The 20,008-nt window shown below is 46.2% G+C and overlaps 1 pseudogene; it reads right to left on the bottom strand.

Annotated features, from left to right (window-relative positions):
* The window catches only part of LOC146344253 (uncharacterized), an 86,242-nt pseudogene extending 68,726 nt beyond the window's left edge, over positions 1-17,516 (bottom strand).
* Between the last annotated feature and the right edge of the window lie 2,492 nt (positions 17,517-20,008).

Below are 20,008 nucleotides of genomic sequence, written 5' to 3'. Positions count from 1 at the left end.
GAGCTCAGGCGGTGGGGGCAAGCTCAGGTCTCGGGGGCAGTGGGGGCAGCACTTCAGCGGGCACCCAGAATACCCGAGCTGGGGTGTGTTCACAGATCTCTAGTTACTTTATTAGCAGGAAAGTATGAGAAAGCTGGAAAGCATCCAAAAGAGATCCAGAAAGAGAGAATTAGTCTCAAGGTGCTGAAAAAAAAAATAGCTTTATACTTTAAGAAGCCCAGCACATTTTGCCCTGTGATGTTATTTATGGCCTTCTTCAGGGGCTATAAAGAGACAATAGATTAATTTAATATATCATATAAATGAAAATGCATGAATACTATAAAATCATACACATTGCAAAGATTGTCCATGTATACTTACAGTTCTTCCAAAGCCTTCAGAAAACTCTTTCAGGACTGTCTCATACATTTGAAGGCAGGCGGGTGAAATCATAGTTGAAGGCAATACATTAAATACCATACAATAGAAGTTATCAGTCTGCTACAGAGATGTTACTCAAAAATTGAGATTAAATGTCAAGGACAATCCAGGTGTCATACTGCACAGAAGGGGAGTGTCTCCAAATGCAAGTTCTCAATTACATGAGAGGGAGGCAAAATGCATCTCCTCATTGAGGTCTTGAGGAGCTAAGGATTTAAGTTTCAAACTCCACTCTATTTCTTTTCTACTTAAGATCGTATCATTTTCTCTGTTTATTACTTCTACTGCCCAGAATGTCACATCCATAGCATTGTGTTCTTGTTCTACAAAATGACTGACTAATGGGGTGCCCATTCTTTTATTCCTGATATTACGAAGGTGCTCCCCAATTCTCTTTTTGTGAGCTTGAGATGTCTTGCCCACATATAATTTTTTACACGTTCACTGAATTACGTATATCACTTTCTGGTATTACCAACAGTGATCTGCTTCAAGGAATAGCTTGTTTGAGTCAAAGAATCCTCACATCTGGTCATTTTGAAAGTATGTTTACAAAATGCACAATGACCATAGGGATGAGGACCTATTGGCACTGTTATTCCTTGTAAGACATTTTTGCATGAGTTCTCCCCCACCCCCTATTAAAGTCACTCCTGACTAAGAAATCCCTTATGTTATGAGTTCTTTTAAAGGAAATCAGTGGCTTATCCTGAAACCCTGGAACACCTTGTAAAATGTGCCAGTACTTTTTTTTTTTTTTACGTTTCCCCCCTGTGAGCTGTTAGCTACATGATTATATGTTGACACATCACTTGTTACTTTATTAGCAGGAACAAAAATATATTTCAGGGCCATCTCGTTAGCTGTATTTCAAATTGATAGGAATGAAAGGTGATGTATGATTGTGATTTAGAGATTACATTGTTGGCTATTTCTAATATAGCAACCTTAAGTGCTATATTTTCAGCAGAAAGGTGGGATATAGATTATTCTAATACATTCATAAATAAACAATTGGTCCTGGTGGCTGGCACTTGGATTGTTGAAAGGAGTAGGAAATAGATCTTGTCTCTTCACACATGTACTGCTTGTAGGACCTGAGCCATTTCTTTCCTTCCTCATCTTTAGTCTTCTCAATGTTCCTTTCCCTCTTTTTATTCACCCCTTTTCCTGGAAATGAGGCTTAATTTGAGCCAGATTTTCCAGAGGAGAGCTCCAGAACCTTCCTGTGGTTTAGATTTGGAAGATGCGTAGTAGCAGCAGTGGTATGAATGGCTGTGACCATATGCAGACTGTTTCTTCTCCTTCATGAGTATTCAGTTATCATAACAATCAGCCATTCATTAGAGACGTTCCCCAAGACAGAGGCTTAAACTCTAACCTTCTCACATAAGCACTATATGAAGATGAGGGGAGGATGGGGGAGAGGGAATGTGTGATGTTGGAAGGGCAGAACCCCATAGTTACTTGTTTGGATCCAGACTTAGGTGCATGCAATGGAGCTAGCAGAAACAGAATTTTCTGTCCCCTCCTCCCCAAAACAGCCCTCCTAGCTGCCCCAAAATGCTACACAGAAGTTTGGGGGACCCTGCTGAATGGGTAGGCTCTGATGCTGGAAGTGGAGTGAGAATGGCAGATCTCTGAAAACTGGATGGAGGCTTCAGGAGAAGATAAGAGTATTTTTTAAAAAATCCTTGGGGTAGGGAACATCAGGCGTGTGTGTGTGTGTGGGGGGGTGAACCTCCCCTCCATGTCCACAGTGGTACCAATCCAGATGAGGCACCATGTGCCTACTTGTGAGTAAGTAAAAAGCAGAGTGGCAGCTGCACACTCCAGATTGAATGTAATGTGTAGTTTGGTATACAAATAAAGTGACTGTGGGCCAGTTTTCCCCATCGCTTGTGCTCAAAGAGGTTCACAACAAAAGCATGGCAGAAAACAGCAACAACAGAATATATAGCTATCCATAATATCTATACAAGATCATTAAAAACAGTTTCATGATAAGAAAAATACATAACAAAATAACATCAGAATATCACAAGTAACAATTCAATTACCAGCAAGAGCAAAATGGATCAGCTTAGATGGTAACAGCAACAGCAGAATGAGTCTTTTTAAGGTGCTGCAGAAGGAGGTGGGAACTGTCCTCAGTCCCAGGTATTAGCCAGAGCAGAATCAACTATCCTCTGGCCTAGATGGTAAGCAGCAGGCAGCAGACCCCTCTGGTCAAGGTGGTCAAAGCAGCAGCAAAATGAGCCATTTTGAAGAACTGAGGAGCAAGGCAGGGCCAGTCCCAGATATTTTCAACAACAGGGTGAACTCCGCCTGGCCTACATGGGTCTCTTCTCCTGTGACAATGGCCAAAGCCATCATAGACTAAGAATTTTCCCTCTGGCACTCGTTTTGAGGTCTATTGCTTGTCCCTCACAGCAAAAGCAGTATACAAATGGAAGCACAGCTTTCCCTGTGATGGTTAAACCAGGTGTTCTCACAAGTAACCAGCAGCAGCTGTTCTAACAAGCAACCTTCATTGTTGCATCTGTCTCTTCCTCCCTCCAGGATGGTTCCCCTGTTTTGCTAACCATTTGCACCCTGGTATGACTTTATTAGTGTTGCGCCAAAAATTTCTCCCACATTTCTTCAACCATTCTCATTCAGTGTGATAGAAGAGAAATTGCTTTTGAAAAGAAATTCAATGGTGCATAAATTTTGGAGAAATTCTTCAAAATCCATGAGAAATTCTCATGGGTAGGGCTTGGGGTTCTTTGGCATACCTTACTTAGGAGGTGGCTGAGGAGTGAGCATAAGTCTCCTGTTTTTCATTGTACAATCTGTCAGCCTGTAGCTTCCTTTGTTGTTGTTTAGTCGTTCAGTCGTGTCCGACTCTTCGTGACCCCATGGACCATAGCACGCCAGGCCTTCCTGTCCTGAGCTCTCTCCTGGAGCGTGCTCAAGTTCATATTCATTGCATCAGTGATGCTATCTAGCCATCTCATCCTCTGTCGTCCCCTTCTCCTTTTGCCTTCAGTCTTTCCCAGCATCAGGGTCTTTTCCAGGGAGTTTTCTCTTCGCATTAGGTGGCCAAAATATTGGAGCTTCAGCTTCAGTATCTGTCCTTCCAATGAGCACTCAGGGTTGATTTCCTTTAGGATTGACTGATTTGACCTCCTTGCAGTCCAGGGGACTCGTAAGAGTCTTCTCCAGCACCACAGTTCGAAAGCATCAATTCTTCGGCGCTCAGCCTTCCTTATATTAAAGCCCAGTGGAAGGTAACATGAGGTAATTCCTCCCACAGGGCTTTCTCAGATCAGGAAGTGCAGGCAGCCTGGGAGCTGTGATTAGTTATGCTCAAAAACACCACAAAAATAAATTGTAAAACACCCTGAGAATGAGGCAGAACAGTAGAATCCCCTTTCATGGGGGGAGAAAACTTTCAGGAAATTGGAGGACAGTTCTTGGCAGAGCACTAACTCCATCTCATCCTTGGAGCTAGATAAAACACTGCTGCCCCTTCACACCTGCATTGCAGGGGATGCAAATGGCCTGCCAACACAGGTGATGCTATTGCAACATAAAAAACTGTCACAAAAAAGGAGGCTGTGCTATCACCCCTGCCAATGGTGATCCCTGCCTGTGAGAACCTGTTGGGAATGTCTTCTCCCCCTCGAGAAATGTGGTGAAATTGTCTCCCAAATTTCTCTGCCCACAAATATGGTGGAAAATTTCAAGAGGCCATTTGAGTACACCTCTAGACTTATGAAGGGCTGGCTAGCATCTACTCCAGACAACCTAAAGGAAATACATCTGCCACCCATCTTTCCACCTCTAACATTGCTTGTCCTCCGGTGTTCTGATCTGATAGGTTGGCCTGCAGCCACTAAGTACCTCTAAATCATACTTTTGAACTAGTTCTTTGCATATTCATATGTTTCGGAAGCCTTGGGGATTTATCAAAAATGGGTAGGAACTTTTTGCAAGAATTTTGTCTGATTCTCTTAGTTTCTTGTGTTAACTCCTCTGGGGATCTCATTGATCTGAACACTTTACTCAACCTCAAGGCTCATTTTTTTTTCATCAGTACACTGATAAGGGGTTGCCACCCTCTGTTCTGGATGAAAAGAATGAATGCAATGGAAGTGAACATCTTTGGAATCCACCCACATAGAGTGTCAAGGGAGATACCTTGTACCTTTTTGAAACATCTGTAAAAGCATCTCACAGGGAGATGAAAGTGTAAAAATAAAAGACAGAGAAATGCCTGATTACAAAAAAGTACATGTTTTATACAGATTTTAAGTGGGGAAAGGGACATACAGCACAACTTTTCTAGCATATGTAATTCAGTTCTGTGGGTGGTGGAACGTCTGTTCTCTAATGCAGGTCATCTAGTCTGTATTGTGCTTGCTGGTTTCTATAGAAAACAGCACCTGCCTATTTCAGCAATAAGCATCTTCCCTTGGACTCACTACCTAAATCCTTCATCCGGTTACATTATACCTGTTAGATGAACCATATGACTTCATCAAAGTAAAGTTTGCAATATGTTTCACTTGCCTCTTCCCTGCTGCCTAGTCTCCATATTCCTCCATTGTCTAACACATTGTTACATGCAGAGAAGCATGTCCTCAAAATGATAATAGGTGCGATAGAATAATTCACTGGGCTAGTTACCCCTTCAAGGCCTAGTCAGTCAGACTAGGAGAAGAGGAGTATTCCAGCATGATTCACACCCTGCCCTGGGGGTGGGGTGGGGGGTGGAAGGTGGTCAGTTAGGGTTGCCACCCCTTTTTAATGAGATGGTAACATCACTTATTTGTTACTTTTAAGTTTATACCACCATTTAGTCATACTCCCAGAGTGGTCTACAAAGAGGAGGAAGTGGAAGAGGAGGACGTAAATGCAACCCACACAAGACATTAAAATGTAAATGGAACCACACACACACACACACACAACACAACACAAAAACAACAACAAAAACCACAAAAGCCACAAAATTATAAAAGAGCACAAAATAATCAGCAGGCTTAAGAATTCCTCAAAAAAGCTTGGGAAAATCAAAAGGTCTTTACCTGACGCCACAATGACAACAAAGTAGATGCCAGGTGAATCCATCCACAACTGAGATGCCCCCTGAGAAGTGTCACCTTTCTCTAGTACAAGGCTGGCACCTCAGTTGTGGATGGGTTTGTTGTGAAAGCACTGTTCCTCACTGAGGAGGTATACCTGTGTCTGTGCTATATATCACTTCAGACTGAAGGTGGGAGCCTTAATCACTGCATCCTCCTCCATACGATAAAATACAATAAAAATATCTCCATTTGGACAACTAACATGTCAGGGACAAGACTAGGCTAGACACAAGACTGTGTTTTTCAGTGGAGTAACATTTATTCATGTGATCTCCCATATTCAGACTGAAGTGGTACAAAGGTTTTCTACCTCAGTGAGAACTAGGCTTAAAGCATAGCAGGCAAGAAAAGAGCTTGCCTGGCAGCCTTCTTTGTGAAGTCTGCACCATAATGTAGGTATCCCTACAGAGAAGGCTCTAGTCTGCACCCTCATAGATCTAGGGACATCCATTGCTGGGAAATGCATTTCTTTTTTGGCTCAATGAAGTTCTGTGGCATGTATGACTCACTGTGTCTGCAAGCTGAGCTATGGGCTGTTCCTCGAACTCTAGAAACTTTTTGCACATTTTGTTTTGGAAGGTTCTCCAATTTGCACAAATTTCTGAGCAGCTTGCAAATTACAGTGGAATCTGCATAAATTACTCAAATTCAGCCATAATTTGCATAAATTGCACAAGTGTGGCCATAATTTGCACATATTTGGCCGTAATTGCTCAGAAGTTTGCACAAATTACAGAACCTCCCCCCAACCCAAAATGTGCAAAATTCCTGGAAAATCCAAACACTGGCCCAACTTATTACAGATCAAGCAGGAACCAAAATGAAGTCTGACAGGTCAAGCCTAGGAAAACCAGTCAAACTCCACCCCCCAAATGGATTTCTTTGATATCCCTACATAGATCTTATATTAAGAAAAAAACATGGAACAGCTGAGCTGAGGGGACAAGTAGGTTCATGAGCAGGAATGCATTCCCCAAGGTTCATTGGGCCCAGACTGTGTAGATGTTGTGGATCTAAGCTACTAGCGATGGGTGAAGCTATCTGTTTCAGTTTCTACATCTGTCAACCTTTTCAAAGCACAAGTTCATTCCATCTTTTATCCACATCAGTTTGCACATTTTTTTAAGTAAAAAGTCTGTACAAAAACTAATGTGTATTTTGATACTCATTTCTCCTATTGTATACATTTTCCCCATTGTACACTTCTTGGATTAGGGAAGGAATGGCGGAGAATTTCTCCACGAATCTCCGGGAGGCCGAATGCCAATGCATTTGGCCCCCCGAAATTGGTGGTGAAATTCTCCGCCACCCTCCCGCCACCCCCCAGGATGGGACTTACCTCCTTCGAATTCCCCTCTCGGCGGTGGGTCCCGGCGGCGTTTCGGCAGGGGCAGGGGCGGTGGCTGGTCTTCCGACTGGCTGCCGCCATTACAAAGTAAATTTTAAAAAAAAACACGCCATAGGCTACGTAAATTGTTATGTAGCCTATCACGGATGACTTTGAAAAAAAAATAAAGTGCGTATGCAAATGGCGGCGCCCATGGGCGCCGCCATTTGCATTCCTTATTGGGCCCTGGTAGTCTAAGTAAAGATTTATGTAGACTATGGCGAAAATAAGGGCAACGCTATTTGTGTTGCCCTTATTTTCGCCATAGTCTACGTAAATCTTTACGTAGACTACCCCTGCCCAAATAAGGAATGCAAATGGCGGCACCCATGGGCGCCACCATTTGCATACGTGCTTTTTTTTTCAAAGTCACCCGTGATAGGCTACGTAACAATTTACGTAGCCTATCACTGCTGACTTTGGAAATCTAGCCGTGATAGGCTACGTAAATCGTTACGTAGCCTATCACGTGTGTGTGTGTGTTTTAATTTACTTTTTTATTTCGTGGCCGGGGAGATGGGGCGCTCCTCCCCAGCCTGAATTTCGGTGGTGAGGGATGGGGTGCCTCCCCCCCAGCCTGAACTTCGGGGGGAGAGCCGAAGCGCCTCCCCCCCACTGCGAAGCAAACTGCGGGACCAGGTAAGGGACTTTCGTCCATCCTTATTAGGGATGTACGAAATGACTTACCTGGTTCATTTCGTACATCTGTGGGGGGGGAGGTGCTCTGTCCCTCCCCCTGAAATCCTCGATGGCCAGCTCCACTCTGTGGTGACTCCGTGGAGCCCCTGGCTGGGGCAGCCCGCAGTGACATCTGGCCACTGCTGGGTTGCGCAGGGATGCAAATGGCAGCTGCTGTAGCCGCCACCATTTGTGTCCCTTCTTTTTTTGCCGTGATAGGCTATGTAAATATTTTTTAAAAAATATTTTAAAAAAGGGGGACGCAAATGTTGGCAGCTATGGCATCCACCATTTGCGTTCCCTTTTTCTCCATGATAGGCTATGTAAATATTTACGTAGCCTATCACAGCGAAAAAGGGAATGCAAATGGCAGCTGCTGTAGCCGTCGCCATTTGCATTCCTTTTTTTTTTTTTGCTGTGATAGGCTACGTAAATATTTACGTAGCCTAATCACAGCCTCTGCAGGGATGCAAATGGCATCCCTGTGTTAGCCATGATGGCCTACATCATGATGGCCTACACAGCTAAAATGGTGAAGCGAATGGAGGCCGCGGACACGGCCGTCATTCGCAGAGCAGCGCAAATGGCAGGTGAGTGCTCTGTTTCACGCACCTTTCGTGGAGCAGGGAGGCAGGGGGCTTCGTTCCACCATGGGTTTTGGGGGGATTCGGCCTCACCGAGATCCGTGGCAGAATTCTTCACCATCCCTATCTTGTATGCATTTCCCTCACAGTCTGCATTTTTGTGTGCCTTTTTCCTAATGCATATATAAGAGGGGGAAAATGCGTACAAAAATGCATATGATAAGGCAACACCTACAAAAATGCTTACAATACGGGACATGCATATAATGGGAGAGATTCGTACAAAAGTGCGTACAGTAGGAGAAATGCATATATGCATGCATCCACTAGAATACCTTTTTGTATGTTTCTTTTCTCCTTGTGTATGCATTTCTGTGTACAATATTCCCTAATGTATGTATTTGTCTGCATGTTGGGATCGAAGAACTGCATCACAAAATTCTGAGAAGTGCAAAAACATCCTGTTCTGCTTCACTGAATTAGTTCAAGAAGTTCCAGTTCATGTATTAGTTCAGGAAATTGTGCCCAGGGAATTGGTGTGAATTAGGTCAGTTGATATGAAAATATGAACCCAACAAATTTCTCCCCCATCCCTATGGTTTGCACATCTGAGCTGAAACCTAGAGATGAGAAATTTCCCCATTTTCCTGGGCACAAATTCGGTTTCCCCACTCTGTTTCTGGGCAAAACTCAAACTTTGTTGGTGTTAATCTTTAAAACTTTTAACTGCTTGGGACCTGGATATTTGAAAGACCACTTTTCCCCATAGGATCTGCCCAATCACTGAGGGTGCAATCCTATGCAGGTTTAGACAGAAAAAAGCCAGGGGAATGCTGGGAATTGTAGGACTTTTTTTCTGTCTAAACCTGCATAGGATTGCACCCTAAGTTGTGCAAAATGACATTTTACTTATGGGTTTACCTTCTGGACAAGTGAGGGGGGTGCCTATATTAGCATAATTTAAACACCAAATTAAAACCATTTTATTCACAAATGCTCTTAGGGAGCAATCCTATAGATGCTAGTCAGTGGCTGGATGGCCATAGGATATGTGGATTTCTGGGAACCAACCTCGGAGCCCTCACTCTGAAGTCAGTTCCCAGAGAACCGACCCCCCCCTTCTACTCTGCCTCATAGGCAACACGGAACAGCCCAGTGCTCTGCGCTCGGAAAAGGAGCATGGAGTGGCCAAAATGGGGCATTCCAGGGTGAATTCTGGGGCAGGAAAGGAGGAAATGCTGGTACGACACATCCTATGTGTCGTCTGGCAGCCTCCTGCCCCACTCCGCCTTCCCACTGCTAGACAGCCAAAATCGGCTGTCTAGCCACAAATGCAGGGCAGGAGAAATGCAGGGGGAACAATCCCCTCCGTGCTTCTCCTGCCCCGCATTGGATAGGCGGTCGCCTCCAAGTTTGGAGGCTGCTGCCTATCCCCAATTTCCCCATAGGACTGTGCCCTTAATGACTAACTTGTGATCTGGTTTTATTCTGTTTACTGATTATTTCTTTCCATGATTCTGTACATCAAGAAGTCCTTGCTTAGAAAAGTAGCAAAGGATGGAATAACACTATCCATTCCTTGATATTTCAATGATCAGAATGAAATGTTGAGTCAAAGATCTTTGCCACCCATATCAAAATGAACTTGAATAGCTAATGATCAAGGCATCTAATTCCGTCAGGCTTTCTTTTTTGCTCTCCTTCTTTTCTTAATCATCATTACTAGTCAACTAGCATCAGTCAAGAGCCAAGACCATGGGCCAGCTTCAGATTCCCCCTCTCCCAAGCCATTATACTGTATTATTTGTCACTATTTTTTTCCCCTCCAATCTGTAGCTGAACATGACATTATGTGAAAAAGCAACAAGTGTAATTACATAGGCTGCCGTGATTAGGATGTACTTTGGACAAATAATTTAAGCACACACACACACAACATAACTGAATTTACTGTTTGCAGGAATATTGTGTTAGCGACACATTGATCAGATTTTCAGAACAATTAAGCACAGTGCACAACATTAGAATGCAGGCACCAATATATCTCAGAAAACAAGGGAACAAGGAACATGACAAGAATTAATACTGTACAAACATCTCATATTGACATAGTAGCTGTTACCTGCTATTTCAATTTTGACATAATTCAAGAAGTTTGTGCTTCAGGGCCACTCTATGTTTGTCTTCCATTGAGGCAGGTGTACATCACTTATTAAGCTATTTTGTCCATGGAGTACTTGTAGGAAAATTCATAATGTATTGGGTGAGTCATATACAGACAGGTTTGAACTCCTAGACCTTGGGTAGCTGAGCCAGCAGAATCTTGCTCTCAGAGTCCCCAAATACCTGTGCTTTATGCACTCCTTGCCTTGCTTCAGCCCTCCCTGTTGTGGTTGGTCCCTGCCCTTTCATCTCCTTGTATAAACATCCTATCTTGTTACTTGACTTTGGCATGGTCTTCACATGCAACACGGTGAGATGGAAATGAAGTGATATAATGGACAGTAGAAGGGCCAGATCTACCATTAGGCAGAGTGAAGTGGCCACCTCAGGAAGCTAATTTTGGGTGTCATGGAAAGGGCAGAAAATAATTGATTATTTGACATATTATTGGGAGGGGGGTTGCTCCCAGGCAGAGGCAGGTATGGCATTTTCTGCTTCAGGTGCCAAAATAACCAGCCTTAGATATTATGTTATGCACCTCAATGACTGGGGTGGTGAGAGGTGCATTTCCTGCCTGGACAGTACCACTTTATAATGTGTGTGTGTCTCACATTAAAAAGGACCCATAAAGTGAGCTCTAGTAGAGCAAGAAGTGGGCCAGTCTAGAAACTTCCTGTCTCTGTGCTCCCCCACCTTTTTTTTTTTTTTTTTTTACTTGCAGGGAGTTTGTTTCCTGTCGGAATACATGAAAATGGCATTCCCCCACCACCATTCTGATTCTACCATCTCATTCTACTGCATGTGTAGTTCAGCTCATTGTCTGCTCAACACAGCATCACTTTCAGAAGTTGGACTGAGTAGTCCAGTCCTGCAACAACCTGTTTCTCTCTCCGCAGCTGCCTGGGCTGCATTTTTTGATCTGGCCACTTCCCTCTATAATCTTGCCACTCTTTGGTCAAGTGCCTTGGCCTGACAAGCTTTCTGAAAAATCAGATCAGATGCTGAGATCCAGTTTCTTCTAACCAAATGTTACTTTAAAACATGTAGCTAGCAGTGGTATCTTTTCCCCACTTCCTCAAAGGCAAGCATGGGGGACCAAATTTGGAGCCTAGCATAAGGAGGCAAGGAGCTTTCATTCTTTGCCCTCCATTAACTTCCAGTAGCTGGAACAAAATTGCACCTGCAATTAGCATTGGCAAAAAGAAAAGAAAAATCATTGAGATCCTTTTTTGGCAATGCAAATTATTATCATCATAAACATTATTATTATTATTATTCCCTGCCTTTTTCCCAGTACTGGGACACAAGACGTCTTACAAACATTAAAACATATACAATTAAAACATATGAAAATATATGAAATTTAAAATATAATTAAACAACAATACAATTAAAATTATATTAAAAACATTAAAACAGCATTTTAAAACAGCATTTTTAAAACAGCATTTTAGCAGCTTACCCCCAGGTTCCAACTATGTCCCAAAGGCCTGCTGGAATAAGAATGTTTTAGCCTGCCTCCAGAAACACATCAAGGAGGGAGCCATCCTAGCCTCCCTGGGAAGGGCATTCCACAGCTGTGGGGCAGCCACTGAGAAGGCCCTCTCCCGGGTTCCCACCAAATGTGCCAGTGACAGTGATGGGACTGAGAGAAGGGCCTCCCCAGAGGATCTCAGGACATGGAAAAGGTCATAAGGGAGGATACAGTCTTTCAGATAACCTGGACCAGAGCCATATAGGGCTTTGTAGGTCATAGCCAGCACTTTGAATTGTGCCTGGAAACAGACTGGAAACCAGTGAAGCTATTTTAACAAGGGAGTTGTATACTCCCTGTAGCCAGCCCTAGTCAACAGTTTGGCAGCAGCTCTTTGGACCAGCTGCAGTTTCCAAACACTCTTCATAGGCATCTCCACAGTGTGTTGCAGTAATCCAAATGGGATGTAACTAAGGCATGGCCAGATCAGACATCTCCAGGAACAGATGTAGTTGATGCACCAGTTTCAACTGTGCAAAAGCATTCCTGGCCACCGCTGAATCCAGGAGCACCCCCAAACTGTGAATCTGAGTCTTCAGAGGGAGTGCAATCCCATCCAACGTAAGCTGAATCCCTATTCCCTGATATGCCTTTCGACTGACCAGGAGCACCTCTGTCTTGTCTGGATTAAGTTTCAGTTTGTTCTCCTTTGTCCAGTCCATTACTGATGCCAAACACTGGTTAAGGACAGAAACAGCTTCCTTGGAATCTGGTGGAAAGGAGTAGTAGAGCTGGGCGTCATCAGCATATTGGTGGAACCGAACTCCAAAACTCTGGACAACTTCCCCTAGCAGTTTAATGTAGATATTAAAGAGCTTGGGGAACAGAACAGAACCCTGAGGGACCCCACAAGCTAATGGCCATGGAGTCGAACAGGCAACCCCCAACACCACCTTCTGAGTTCACTCCCCTAGGAAGGAATGGAGCCACTGTAAAACAGTACCTCCAAGTCCCATCCTAGTGAGGCATTAGGGATGGACGGAACACATACCTTCCATTCCATTCTGTTTCCGCTGGGGGGGAGGTGCTCCGCGGAGCCGGACATCTGACCACTGGGCAGCCTGCAGGGACACAAATGGCGGCTGCCATTTGCATCCCTGTACTTAACCATGATAGGCTACGTAAATATTTACATAGCCTATCATAGCAAAGTAAAAAAAAAATGCGTACGCAAATGGCGGCGGCTACAGCGGCCGCCATTTGCGTTCACTATTTTTCACCGTCCTAGTCTACATAAATTTTTACATAGGCTAGAACGGCTAAAAATAGCGAATGCAAATGGAGGCTGCCATAGCCGCCGCCATTTGCGTACGCTGCACCCAGCCACGGCTGGCCAGGAGACCAGCCGCCGCCACTTCCACTGCCACTGCCGCCACCCCTGCCATACCTGCCACCGCCGCACCACCGCCGCCACCCCTGCCGCCCTGCCTCCCCCTGCCGCCGCCCCCGCCACTGCACCTTCCGCCACCACTGCCTCTTTTGCCACCACTGCCTCTTCCACCCCCACCACCACACCTTCTGCCCCTGCTGCTGCCACACCTTCTGCCGCCGCCGTGCCACACCACCAGATCACCGCCGAAGCTGCCGCCGAATCCGTCCCAGGTAAGTGCCATCCCAGGGGATTCCGTGGGGCGGGAGGGGTGCAGGAGGCCCTCCCGCCAAGGATTCTGGGGGGCTGAATGTAGGGATGTCGGAGAATTTCTCCACAAATCTCTGGGAGGCCGAATGCCAATGCATTCAGCCCCCTGAAATTGGTGGGGAAATTCTCCGACACCCCCCCCGCCCCCCCCGGGATGGGACTTTCCTCGTGCGAATGTCCCTCTCGGCGGCAGGTTTCGGCGGTGGTGGCAGCTGGCCTTCCGACCGGCTGCTGCCACCGCCATTTCCCAGTAAAGTAAAAAAAAAAGTGATAGGCTATGTAACGATTAACGTAGCCTATCACGGCTAGATTTTCAAAGTCAGCCATGATAGGCTATGTAAATCTTTACGTAGCCTATCACGGCTGAATTTTGGGGGGGAGAAAGCGCATACACAAATGGCGGCGCCCATGGGCGCCGCCATTTGCGTTCCTTATTTGGGCAGGGGTAGTCTACGCAAAGATTTACGTAGACTATGGCAAAAATAAGGGCAACGCTATTTGCATTGCCCTCCTTCTCGCTGTAGTCTACGTAAATCTTTACGTGACTACCCCTGCCCAAATAAGGAACGCAAATGGCGGCGCCCATGAGTGCACTTTTTTTTAATTATTCAAAGTCATCCATGATAGGCTACGTAAAGATTTACGTAGCCTATCACGACTGACTTTGAAAATCTAGCCGTGACGGGCTACGTAAATCGTTACGTAGCCTATCACTTTTTTTTTTTAAACATAACTTTTTTCTTTCATGGCCGGAGAGGTGGGGCGCTCCCCCCCAGCCAGAATTTTGGCGGGGAGGGATGGGGTGCCTCCCCCCCAGCCAGAATTTCGGGGGGAGAAATGGAGTGCCTCCCCCCCCACCAAAAACAGCTGCGGGACCAGGTAAGGGACTTTTGTCCATCCTTAGCCGAATGCCAGTGCATTTGGCCTCACTAGAATCTGTGCCGGAATTCTCTGCCATCCCTATGAGGCATCCCAGAAGAATACCATGGTCTATGGTATTGAACGCCACTGAGAAGTCCAGCAGAACTAACGGGGACACACTCCCCCTGTCCAGTTCCTGGCGTAGGTCATCCACTGAGGCAACCAGAGCTGTCTCTGTCCCACACCCAGGATTGAAACCAGATTAAAATGGATCAAGATAATCCATTTCATCCAGGAACCCCTGGAGCTGGGATGCCACCACACGCTCTAATACCTTGCCACCAAATGGTAAATTAGAGACTGGACAATAGTTATCTAGTATGGTGGGATTCAGGAAGGCTTCTTCAACAGAGGTCTCACAACTGCCTCTTTTAAGCATAATGGAACAATGCCTTGTTCCAGAGCGGCATTAAACACTCCCATTGTCCACTCAGCCAGTCCTCCTCTGGCCTCTTTAATAAGCCAGGAGGGCCAAAGATCCAGCATACATGTGGTGGCTGTCACCGCTCCAACGATCCTGTCCACATCTTCAGGCTGCACAAATTTAGGGGTGTACAAAACCCCACTTACATGGCTGTGCTGGGTTCCGCAGGGGGGAGAGGCAATCCGGTCCTCCCCCCTGGAATCTTGGCCGACCAGCTCCGCTCCACGGCCAATCTGCGGAACCGCCAGCTGGGCCAATCCGCAGCAGGGGCCCCCTCTGCTGCCTGGCTGCTGCAGATGCAAATGGCGTCCTGCATAGGGGATGCCATTTGCATCCCTACGCTAAGCCATGATAGGCTATGTATATATTTACATAGCCTATCACGGCTAAAGCAGGGATGCAAATGGCATCCCCTATGGCATTTGTGTCCCTGCTTTAGCCGTGATAGGCTACATAAATATTTACGTAGCCTATCATGGCTACAGCAGGGATGCAAATGGCGACCACTACGACGGCCGCCATTTGCAGCTGCAGCAGCCTGGAAGACGACCTGGAGCCGCCGTCGGAGCCACAGCCGGAGCCGCTGCCCCCACCGGAGCCGCCTCCAGGTAGGTCCATTCCGGGGATTTCAGGGGGTGGCAGGGGGGTAGTCCATTCTGCCATGGACTCTGGGGGGTCGGATTCTAAAGAAGCCAGCCTCACTGGAGTCCATGGCAGAATTCTCCAACATCCCTACACAAATTGAAAAGAATCCATCAACACTGAACAAGCAGGAGCCAAAGTGACATCCACAGGATCTGCATCAACTACAGCATCCAAGTCAGAATGGAGCCCAGCAATTTTATCAGCAAAGTGCTGGGCAAATTGTTCACAGCAGGCTGTCAAGTGGTCAGAATTTTCTTCACATGGTCCAGACTGTAGAAGGCCCCTGGCCACTCGAAACAGCTCCACTGGCCGGCTCCCTGCAGATGCAATGGTGGCAGAAAAGAAAGACTTCTTTGCTGCCCTCACTGCCACGGAGTAGGCTTTCCAATAAGCTGTAGCCTGTGTTCGATCGGACTCGTTCCAAGTTTTCTGCCAACGTTGCTCTAGTCTCCATCTCATTCGCTTCATCGCCACCAGTTCCCTAGAGAACCAGTGTGCTGGCCTGGCTCCAGTCCAGGAGAGGGGATGCTCAGGAGCAATTGTGTCCCCCGCCCAGCCATTTCCTTATTCCAGAGATCAGCTGGGGCTTCGACAGAATCGCCTGCCGAGGCAGCATGAAAATCCCCGAGAGCCGTCAAGAAACCATCCGGATCCATCAGCCTCCTGGGGCGGACCAACTTAATTGGTCCCCCACCCCTGAAGAGGCACTGAGTTCCAGTGAGTCTAAACCCCACCAGGTAGTGATCTGTCCATGACAATGGAACAACAGAAAGTTCCTCCACACCCAGATCACTGTCATCCTGCCCAGCACAGAAAACTAGGTCTAGAGTGTGACCTGCAGTATAAGCGGGGCCAGAAACCACTTGGGACAGACCCATGGTCGTCACGGAGGACATGAAGTCCTGAGCCACTCCTGACAGGGCAGCCTCAGCATGGATGTTGAAGTCTCCCAGCAGAACAAGCCGAGGGGACTCCATCACCACTGCCAAGATCACCCCGGCTAGTTCAGGAAGGGAGACTGTTGAGCAGTGGGGTGGGCAGTACACCAACAGAATCCCTATTCTGTCCTGAGCACCACTTTTAAGTATGCACACTCAAACCCAGTAGACTGTGGGCCAGGGCACTGCAACTCTGCCCCCCCATCCCCCAGGTCTAGCCTGCTGTTCTACAGAAAACCCTGGTGGACAAAGCTGAGGTAGATTAACACCCCTAGCTTCATCCAGCCATGTCTCTGTAATACGTGCCAGCTCGGCATACTCATCCAGGATCAAGTCCTGGATGGCTGCTGTCTTACCATTCACCGACCTGGCATTCACCAACAGTATTTTCAACCCAGGGGGACTGCTGCCAAGGCTATCCAGGTTACTTGTATTGGGGGACTGCTTGGGGACAACCAGGACCCTGTTATGGTCCCCACTCCCCTGAACAAGCAACTGTCTCCCCCACCATATCTCCCTCTGCCCTGTATAAATGTGATGGCTGCTCCCTGTGTCCCTTCATCTCCCCTTCTTTCTTTGAAGCACATCCCTCCAAAGACAGATGTGTAACCAACACCCCCACACACACCCTGCTGTTGACAAGAACCCCTTTGGTTTGCCCCTTTGGTGGTGGTCCCGCCGCCCTTGCAGGAGCCTAGCTTTTATGTCCCCAGCCCAGGAAGATGACACAATTGGGCTGGGAGGGGGTGGCAGTCCTGGGAGAACCTGCTGAGTCAGGGTCTTAATCCTGTGAAGAGGCAGCACTCACAGTGATGTGGTGGATCAGGAGTCCCAGAGGCAGAAGCAGGGTAGCAGCAAGCAGCAGATTCCCTCTCCTTCCACCTTGCAGTTGCTCTTGGTTGGGGTCCTGCTCTCTCTTCCAAGGAAAGCTGTCTGCTGCAAATGTCTGCTGCAGCTCCCACAATGCTTATCAATACTATGGAGTGGGGGAGTTAAAGCCCCCTACCTCACACACCAGGTTTCCAATCTGGATGAGGGCCCCCATGCTTACTTTTGAGTAAACAAAAAAAGAAACATAGCTGCTAGCTATGTTGTTAAAGTAATATGTAATTTGGACTCTGGGGCATGGGCATGGCACAGGATTTCTGAAGTGTGTGACATGATTTGTGAACATGGCCCTTGATTTTGTACCCACATCATAACTGTGGGACTTCTTAGATCTGTCTACTGTGTGTTCCAAGAATCATCTGTATTTTAGTAGACATTAGGTTGAATCTAGATTTAGTCATACTTGCCGCAAACCCATTGAAATCAATGAAAATTAAGTTGAGCATGATTTCAGTGGGTCTTCTCTAAGTATGATGAAAGCTGAAGCCAACCCAGTATCTTTACATCAATTCACTTGATATGTCTAAATGGTAATTAAGGAGGATGTGTTAAAGTGAGCAACAAGGCAACCTTTTTCTAATATGTTTGTGCATATAGGCTAGGATTTAAGTGGGGCAGTTATCCCTGTCCATGCATTACTACCTGTTGTTATGTACCACTGATGACTACCACAGCTGTATACTGTCTGGTTCTGCCAATTGCAGAAGTGCCAAGTGCGTGTTGCATTGCTCTTCTGAATGTCTTGTGAATGTCCTTGTGCGATATTCCAATATGCGACAGCAGCTACGAAAGAGGCTGGAGACAGGGTACAACAGCTGATGTGTCTCTTGATCCTGAATCTCGAAATCTGCTATTCCACCTAACCTAAAGTTATGTGAACAGCTGTCTTTAAAGTACTCTCTAAAGTTGCTACGATTGATTAACTACCACCATTTGATCTCCAGGATCTGGCACAAAAATGTGAGCCTCAAAGCTGTCCAGTAACCAGGGGTGGGGATGGGGAATCAGTTCTCTTAACCATGGATGTTTCAGCTCTCTATAAAGCATTGAAAAATAAAAGTCACAGAAGAGAAAAAAAGTAAAACTACATACACATTTGAAGATTTTATGAGGCTAAGCACTTTCTTCGGTTTCTGAAGATGTCTACAGTTCTGCTAGATTAAATTATCCATTGGATGTTTAAAAATACCAAAGATCATATCTGTTTTCATGCGAGGTCAAAACAAAGATCTAGCCTGGTAAACTCTGTCAGTGAACTGGCACAGTCAGGGGTCATCACTCAGTGACAGAGCACATGGTTTTCTTTGAGGTGGTCCTAGACTGAATCTTTGACAGCTCCAGTTGGGGATAGGGATGCTGCATGCTGGACAAATTCGAGATGGACTAAAATGAGCTCAGATTTCTAAGAATCCGAGCTGTGGATTCTGCTACAGAGCGATCCCCCCAGGCTGTGTGGAGTCCATGGACTTCTGGATGATTTTTTTTTACTTTCCCAAAATTTATGCATATAAATTTGTAGGAAAATACATACATTTCTGCTGATGAAACATTGAATGGAATGGGGGACAATATGCTAAATATTACATATTAAGTTAAATGATGTCAATACTTAGAATTATAGAGTTCATAGAATAATAGGGTTGGAAGGGGCCTACACGACCATCAAGTCCAACACCCTGCTCAGTGCAGGAAGCCTGATTCCCAGGTGGTCTCCCATCCAAGTACTAACCAGGGCTGACCCTGCTTAGCTTCCAAGATCAGATGAGATCAGGCTCAGTTCACCTCTATATGAAAGCACAATTATTTTCGTATTTTTCCGCACAATGAAAACAAAAGATTTACATCCATCTGTGGGCAGGCAATGGAACAAAAGGCACCTGACATTAGGGATGGTGGAGAATTCTGCCACAGTCTCCAATGAGGCCCCTGGAGTCCATGTTGGAATGGACCACTCACTTCCGCCACCCCGCAAAGTTTGTGCCGGCCAGATCCTACCTGCTGCCAGCCGGGTCCAGGTCCATCCGCTCACTCCACTGCCATCTGCTGCCAGTCTGCAGATGCAAATGGCATCTGGAGTAGCGTAATCTTTATGTAGCCTATCACGGCAAAGAGCAGGGACACTAATGGTGTCCACTACGCTGGACGCCATTTGCATCCACAGACCGGCAGCGGATGGAAGTCCAGCAGTGGATGGACCCGGCCGGTGGCTCCGCGGACTCGCTGCAGAGCAGAGCAGGCCAGGGAGGATTCTGGGGGAAGGAATGGATTGCCTTCCCCCCCCGCAGACCGCCCAGCAGACTCGGGTGAGTGGGGTTCGTACACCCCTACCTGACACAGACAGAGAGGATTTTACACAGTCTATACATCCCTAGTTGAGGACAGGAACTCACGTAGCAGATCTGGGGAAGAAGATCTTCAGAATGATACTATGGAAAGCTATTGCCATTCACAGTAGACAATACTAGATTAGATATATAGGGTAGCTTTATATGTTCAGTGGCTAGCCAGGTACTGTGGACAGTTACAAGTTACCAAAAAGACAAGAAGATGTTAGTTATCACCAATTATGCCTCAATCTAGTCAAAAGAAATGCCATGCCTCTGTCTGAACAGATGCATTCTATTCCTAGCTGCTGTGGTTACTAACTGA

The sequence above is a fragment of the Heloderma suspectum genome, chromosome 5, assembly GCF_057233095.1.
Source record: "Heloderma suspectum isolate Gila_16-S chromosome 5, 16-S_ref, whole genome shotgun sequence".
Classification (NCBI taxonomy): Eukaryota; Metazoa; Chordata; class Lepidosauria; order Squamata; family Helodermatidae; genus Heloderma; species Heloderma suspectum.
This window is presented reverse-complemented; position numbering and strand designations above follow the sequence as displayed.